General features: G+C 38.1%; 1 pseudogene; it reads right to left on the bottom strand.

Moving 5' to 3' along the window:
- Positions 1–699: 699 nt before the first annotated feature.
- On the bottom strand, positions 700–2,020 carry LOC127217857 (poly(rC)-binding protein 2-like; annotated as a pseudogene).
- Positions 2,021–8,263: the final 6,243 nt, after the last annotated feature.

Here is an 8,263-nt window from a genome sequence, read left to right on the forward strand (position 1 = left end):
CAATCATTAATCAAGAAGATATGCCAAAGGCTTGTCTACATAAATCTAATAAGGGCATTTTCCAAATTGGTGTTCCCTATTCCCAGATGACTCTACCTTTTGACAAGTTAACCAAAAACAAGACAGAACATTCTTCATATGACATATATGATAAGCTAAATAGTAGTGCTCAAGTGATATCTGGATGTAATATTATAATATCTGGAACCTGTAAAGTTTTAACTGTATGATATAAGAATGGACTAAGGAAAGAACTTCAGAAAATATTTTTCTAGGTTGTTCAGATGAATCCTCAATTAATAATATATGAATAATATATGTAAATATATAATACTGTGATATATAAATATTATGCTATATATCATATAACATAATCACAGTGTTCTTTTTTTTTGGAGTGGTAAAACAGAAAAATATCTTAATTCTATTCAAACCCAACCATGGCTCTGTGAAGGTTTAAAGGTATAAAAATAACATGGAGATAGGAATAACACCCACATAAGTCACTGTGGCATCCAGTTTTCTATTCACAAAGAAAAATCTCCAGTCCATCTTTGAATTGTTTTTTGAAAAATTCCTGATATTACAGAACTAAACTGAAATGTATTAATATTCCACTCTTACATTTCCATGACAAACAAAATTCATGAACCAAACCCCCTCCCAAAAAATGGAAAAAAGGGGGGGGGAGAAGCTTATAAAACTAAATATGGATATGTCAGTCTAACTGCTGAACAGAGAAAGGAATTAAAACACTTTGAATTAAAAAATCATGAGTAGATGATAGAGTGTGTAGAAACTGAAAATTTACAAACTATTTAAAACCTGGAATCGCTGACTGTTGAGAAACTACACAGATGGATCATGGGTGGTGAAGAGCAGGAAGGAATCATGGGTGAACCTGCACCACTCTAGCTGTTCCCCATGCCACCTGTCTCCGAGTAAAGTATGGTATTGATAAGATACTGAGCCAGGCTAATGCTGGCAGCAGACCCAGTGATGGTGACCTGCCTATCAGTAGATCCTTCCACTGAGTTTGCAATTTTGATCTGTGCCCCAGACATCTGAAGGATCCCATTGATTTTGGCGCCCTGACACCCAATTATGCAGCCAATCAAATCATTTGCAATGGTGAGTTCATGAGAAGTAGTTTGAGTAGATGCATCTATACCCCAATAGCCTTTCACTGCTGAAAAGCTGGATTCAAAGCCACTGAATCTCGTATTGCCATAGGTCATGGGAAAATGAGATTGTTGCATTGCCAACTGCTGCAACTTGGTCAGATCTGGCTGTGGAATGGCATACTGTCTTTGAATGGTATAGGCCTCTAGAGGTGGTCCCTCCGGGTCAGGGTTGAGGCACATGGACGGAGTGGTGTGGGGAAAGCTCGCACTGTTGCTGCCTGTGCTGTACCTGTCCTGACCACCTGCAAAGATGACTGGAGAATTCGAGGGCTTGGCCTGGTACGGAATGGTCACACCCTTCAGGGGAGACTCCAATATGGCCACACAGATATGTTTGACACACTCAATGATGGATTGTGGTATGCCAGCAATAGTGATTGCCTGCTCAGTTGAGTTGTGAAGCATATCTCCTGCCACCTGGACTTGAGCTTCTGTACTCCATCTCATTCCTTAATCTTGCAACCACTTTTCCCAATGAGAGAGCCACACTCACTAGCAGGAACCATCAACTGTAAGGTGACAGGAGGTCTTCTGGCAGCTGTGCTATTAGTCATAGAGCTGCTTATTTCCTTTTCTAGTTTGTTAATGATTACAGCAAAGGCTTTGAAGATGGCATTAGTCGGTCCAGACAAAGTGATAATTCTCTCAGAAAATTCCCTTCTAAGATGTTGATCCGTGCATCACTCTCCTCATGCATCTTCTTAACAGATTCTCCTTTCTTTCCGATGATACTGCCAAGTTCCTTTCCATGCATAAGTAGCCCGATGGTGACAGTGACATTTAATTCACCTTCAATCACACCGCTGTCCATATCTAGTTACAGGGAGCTGGATTTGGAGAGGTCAAGTCTTTGGTCACTGGTGGGAGTAAAAGCCCAAAATGGAGTCCACTGAGGGGAAAAAAAGGAGCAGGCGGGAAGGGGAAGGGCAGGAGGGCAGGGGCAGAACAATAGGGGCAGGCGGGAAGGCAACACCCCCTCCTGCTAGCGGGTGGAAGAGGGGGTTGGAAGAGGAGGAAAGGGGAAAGAAACCCCGGGGTGGGGCTGGTGGAGGGCAGCAGAAGGCGGGCAGGCAAGCAGGAGAGGGCGCAGGCTGCGGCTACTCCCTCTGGCTGCTGCCTCTGCTGGTCTGAGCCACAGCGTTCTTATAAGAAGGAGGCATGGAGTATTTGACCACATAAGCAGGAAAAAAAAATGTGATGGTGAAGGTAAAATGCTGCACTGATAGCTTTGGAGATGAAACAAGAGGACATATACCAAGTCATATAAGGAATACATGTCTAGAAGCGAGAAAAAAAGTGAACATGAAGGTTCTCCCTGGTTTTATCTAGAAGAGTGATATTGATAACACTTTGACTTGTATTAATTGTATTACTAATAAACAGTTTTTGCTTGTGCTGCTTTTTAATCTATAAAAACACAGAACTCATGATTTTGGGATCATTGATTCCAGGTAGCTATAATTCATTCTCAGTAATGTTTATTTTGACTTCTGACTTACATTACAATGCAATAATAAATATTCATTAAGCCCTTAAGCTTATTTTTATTATAAATACAGGAAAATGAATGTCATGGGTTTTTCAAATTTAGGCCTCAATTTGGCCTATAAAAGCTTGACCAAACACTAATATTTTCTAATAGCTCAAAGATCCATCCAAAGAATATGCCTACTCATCTTAAAATGTGTACCTGAAAACACACACACACACACACACACACACACACACACACACACACACACACTGCTGGTAAGATACTTTATTGTTTGTGTGGGTTAGCATCTTACTTTGAAAGATCTCAGGTAAATTGTGATTCTGGCACCAGAGTGGCTAGTAACCCCACTGTGACATGGAAAGAAGGAAGCTAGGCATAGATATTTATAGTGTGCCTTTAGCAGATAGCTCTTTTACTCAGTGACTTGTTAATGCCTAACTGATACATGACCAGGGATTTCCTGGCACTGAAAACTTGTTCATCATCCACAGCAACAGAAATAGTTATCTAATATTTAGACATTTGACTGCTCTATCTCCTTCTGGACATTTTAGTTAAAGATGTAGAAGATGGTCTATACTGAATTTTATTTGCAAAAGAAAAAACATTCTTCATTTCATTTTTCTCATAGGGAGGGCTAATCTCGTAGGTAGAAGGCATATCTGTTAGATATTTTATTTAACATAATTTCATTATTGGATCTTTGGGAATTTCATATCATGCACCCTAATTCCCCTCAATTATCCTTCTACATCCTCTCCTTAACCCTGTATCACCCATCCAAAAATTAAAAAATCAAACTAAATGAAATCAAAATAAGCAAACAATCATACAAAAACAAAAAATAAAATAACAAAAACATATCAAACCCACCAACAAATTAAAAAATCTCTTCCATCATCAGTCTTTCTGGTCTCTCCAACACCTCTTTATTTGTCCTGGTGTCACTGGGAGCCACAGTGTGTCACAAAGTATTCCCTTTTGTCCTGTGAGCTTTACTTGCAAATGTTTATTGCAATAAGAACAAGACTTTGAAGAACAAGACTTTGGTTAAGCCACCCACTTGGTGGTCCTATGGAGGTCTTCCCACCAATGCAAAACCTGTGGGTGGCCTGTAGGTGGCTTGTACCCTCCTGACTGTTAGATTTTAAGCATTTTCTTTGTTTTCTTTTTTATTCTAACCATACAGACATCTACACATGTATAATTTATGAACATCATATTAGCCAAATTTACAATAGTAAACTATTTTCTGATTTTATGAAGTTAATAATTTTCATAGTATTAAGAACCAGATTATTTGGTTACTAATTGGAGAAACATTAGAGACCATCACCTCTCTTCTAAATAGGTCTTATATAATAGGATTTGGTCTTTGAAGGGCTTTATAAGAATGTCTAGGAGAGGTGGTCCATGGGGATTTCATTTGACCAAGAAAATTTGTATCAAACATTTTAATTTATATTTCTCATCAAATAAGATTATCCACAACAACTACAGCATATTTTAACATGGGGAATTTAGGTAAGGCTATATAGTTAGCATAGTTATAGTAAGGCATACCTGTATGTTTTATATAGTCTCAGGATTGCAGGAATTATTTTTGCTTCAGTTCAGTGGGATAACTAAATATAATTGTAATTTCAGCCTATGTTGATTGAAGTCATATTAGACAGTTGACTTATTTTCATAAAATGTTGAGGGTAAGTTAGAGTCTACTATGGGAATAGTTAAACCAAAAACTATTTGTCTCTTGTTGTATAAATTATTTTACTACATTCAGTATTTCAAACTGGGGGTGAAATTTTGACTCTTTGCTTTAGTGGGTTTCATTTGTGCTTCCAGTTTCTGGTGGTTTAAATAGAAGTGGCCGCAATAGACTGACATGTTTTAATTCTTGGCTCATAGGGAATGGCATTATTAGGAAGTATGGCCTTGTTGAAGTAGGTCCCATCAGGTGTGCCTTATTAGAGAAGTGTGTCATTGTGCAGGCAGGCTTTGTGGTCTCATATGCTCAAGCTACACCCAGTATGGCATACAGTCTCTTTTTGCTGCTTGTGGATCAAGATGTAGAACTCTCCACTTCTTCTCTAGTACCATGTCTGCCTGAATGCTGCCATGCTTTCTTCCATAATGTTAATGAACTAAACTCTGAAACTGTAAGCCAGCACCAATTAAATGTTTTCCTTTTTAAGAGGTGCCATGGTCATGGTGTCTCTTCATAGCAATAGAAACCCTAAGATACCTCTCCTCTCCCTGTTTCACACTTCCTCCACTCTTTCTCTTTCCCTTTACCTCTTTCTCAGGTGTTTTTCAGGGAAACAAAACCAACAGCAAAGATATAACATAAGGAATGCATACATATCAATATTCAAGGCCTTTATTTGTTTATAGGGTAGGATTATTAGCCAATCTAGTATAGGAACCCATTTTACATGGAGTCTTTCAAAACAAAATGTAAGCTAGAAATAAATGTCAATTCTTAAGTGTTTTAAAGGCAGGAATTTTGAGGTGAGCTAAAGTCATCCAAAAGATGGAGTTTTCACTTAAAAAAATGATAGTGTTTCTTAAACTCTACATTAGCCAAAGTTTAGGCCCAGTTGATAAGACAGCTCAGATGAGACTATCAAAAGTTTGGTCATGGTTCTGTGGCAAGTTTTTCTCTGTCCCAACAGCTAGCTCAAAAATAATGACACAAGGGCTTCTTATTAAATAGGAAAGCTCAGCCTATAGTTACACTTGTTTCTAACTAGTTCTTATAACTTAAATTAACACATTTCTATTAATCTATATACTGCCCCATGGCTCATGGCTGTTAGTTACCTCTCCTCCTGAATACCCTGCCTCCTCTGTGTCTGGGTGGCAAATCTGCCTTTGTCTTCCCTGGATTCTCTCTGCTCCTACAAATACTTCCTAGCTATTGGCTATTCAGCTTTTCATTAAAATAACTGGAGTGACACATCTTCACATTTCCCCTTTTGTCTAAATAAAAAGGAAAGGTTGTAATTCTAATGTAGTAAAACTACATAAAATAAGAACAATTATCAAATAATAATTACATTTACAATATCCAGTTCATTTATATTTGGCAAATTTAGAGAAAATACTCCATTATCTATCTGGTGAGTCCAAAGTTTTATGCTAATGTGTCTTCTATCATAACTAAAGGAAAACTATAAGGATCTGCTCTTCGATTCCATCAATGACACCAGAAAAATATAGTATTACCTGAGTAAACAGTGACTGAAGTTCAAGCCACTTCCAAAACTAAGAAACTATAGAGACATCTGCCTGCCTGGACAGTCACCCTAAAGTTCCTCTGCAAAATTCCTGTTTTGAAGGACTGTCCTACCTTATCGTAAACAGTAACAAACATTCATACACCAACCAATTATCACGGTTAAATAAGGATCAGGATAAACAAATAGGCCGAATAGATGTTTATTCAGGGAGAAATAACTTACAACCTAGACAGATTAACACCAGGAAATTCCACCCGATGCTCTCCTGTCCGAGTACCACCAGCAAGAGAGCTTTTCCCGGCTCTTCCTCCGACCTCCTTCCACAGGTCACTTCCGCCCATGGCTCCACCCCCAATGGGCGTGGTCAGTGCCACAGAAGGACTATCTCACTACATTTCCCCTTTTACTCTAAAGAAAAGATTTAGGCTTAATACAAAACTATATACAAAACAATGAATAACAAGTGTGCTCTAAAAAAGAAAAATCGAGAACAAAATGACCTACATATCTAGTCTTAGGGTGAAAGCACAATGGAGTTTACAATAGACTTGTCCTAAGCTGGAAAATGTAAGTCTAGTACGTAATATATCTAACTAGGAAGAGAGAGTAATAGTTGTGATAGTTTAATCTTCAACCTCATCAAGACCTGAGAAGGAAAATAACGATACTAGAGTAGACAGGAAGTGGGGATGGACAACTTCCAAAAGGTGCAGCAAGTACAGAAACAGCAAGCCACCTGGACAGTCACCCTAGGTCTCACATCAATGTTGGTACACCCAGATTTGGCTAAGGCCAAGAGAACTTGACAGAACACAACAATAGCAGGGAGGTAGAATAGCTGTCTTACCCTTACTTGGCAAGGTCCAGCAATCTTCTATATTTGTCTCCTGCAAGCACATCGGACTGCATGTCCAAATCAGTGGTCAAGGTGGGGGCAATTCTTTGCCCAACAGGCCATTAGCTGAGGCGTGATTGAACTCCAGCAGGAGCAACAACAGCAGTGTCCAACATATTTTCGGGAAAGTGCACGGTGCTGTCAGGAGCAACAGTGTCTTATGTCAATGGAGTACTAATATTAAAACATTTAAATGCCATGTTCTGCATGTCTACGAAGTGATTGAAGATTAAGCATCTATATCTGTCTAATCTCATAGGTACAGCAAACATGAGTGAAGATAATCTGTAATACTCAGGAACTTAGCTAAAAAACTGAATAAAACGTCCCTGAGTAAAGCAGGAAAAAATACTTAAACAATATAACTATATACATATACATACATATAAATCCCTAAAATATAGGTAGAGTAGAAATGTCAAGACAAGAGATAGAACTATAAATGATAAATATCTCAAATTGTATCAATATACAAAATGTCTTGAATACAAGAAAAGTATACATACATAGAATATGGTAAAAAATGATGTGCATAAAACATCGTAAGTGGAAAGATTTCACACAATATAACAAAATATAAACTTAATTTTACATAGCTTACCACATATAAGAATACATAACAATGTAAGCTGTAAAATACTATCTCATTCTTACTCAAATTCACAAGAAAATGGGCTAATCTACCTATATCCCATCTAAATCATACCTTTACCAACCATTCCCTATTACTGTCTAAAAGATAAACCCGAGTGTAAGCATCACCTTCCATACCCAACCCTAAATAACTAAAACCAACCCAAAGACGATGACTATTATCCCAAAATTCCAAGGGTAGGGAAAGGGGGCGTCGTTATCTTAAGGTTCCTTCCTGCTGAAATGGGATGATGATTGCTCCAATGGATCCTGTAGGAAGAAAATTTTTAGCAACCAAATTTCTCAACAGAACTGGCTGTGACATATGTAGCTAGTCACTGTGTGGCAGAAAATTCTTGACTGTAGTTCTATTTGAAACTCTGGCCAGGGTGTAATAAAAAAGTGCACCATTACAGCTAGCTAGTCATGAGTTGTCTCGAGCAAAACAGTCTCAAACCGGTTTTAGGGTGATGTATGTAGTTCAGATGCATCAGGTTGAGTCAAGTGGAAACAATGATGTGGGGCCCCATCTTCTTTCCGGAGAGTTCAAAGACTGCTGTTAGGAATCGTTATTGTTCCTTGTGGAAAAGTTACACATCAATATTAAAGTAAAATTTTCAAGTTTTAAGGTATGCATTAGGGAAAGACAACAATAAGCATTAAAAAGTATGTGAGAAAATTAGGATTTCAGAGAGAAAATTGCGTATAAGAAATGAGTCCCCAGATTTTGTTTTCTTCTGCCTTATACCAATTGGCTTCTTGATTTAAGGCAGAAATCATGAATTTAATCTTAACAACATGCTTGAGTTTAGAG

The sequence above is a fragment of the Phodopus roborovskii genome, unplaced genomic scaffold (genome assembly GCF_943737965.1).
Source record: "Phodopus roborovskii unplaced genomic scaffold, PHOROB, whole genome shotgun sequence".
Classification (NCBI taxonomy): domain Eukaryota; kingdom Metazoa; phylum Chordata; class Mammalia; order Rodentia; family Cricetidae; genus Phodopus; species Phodopus roborovskii.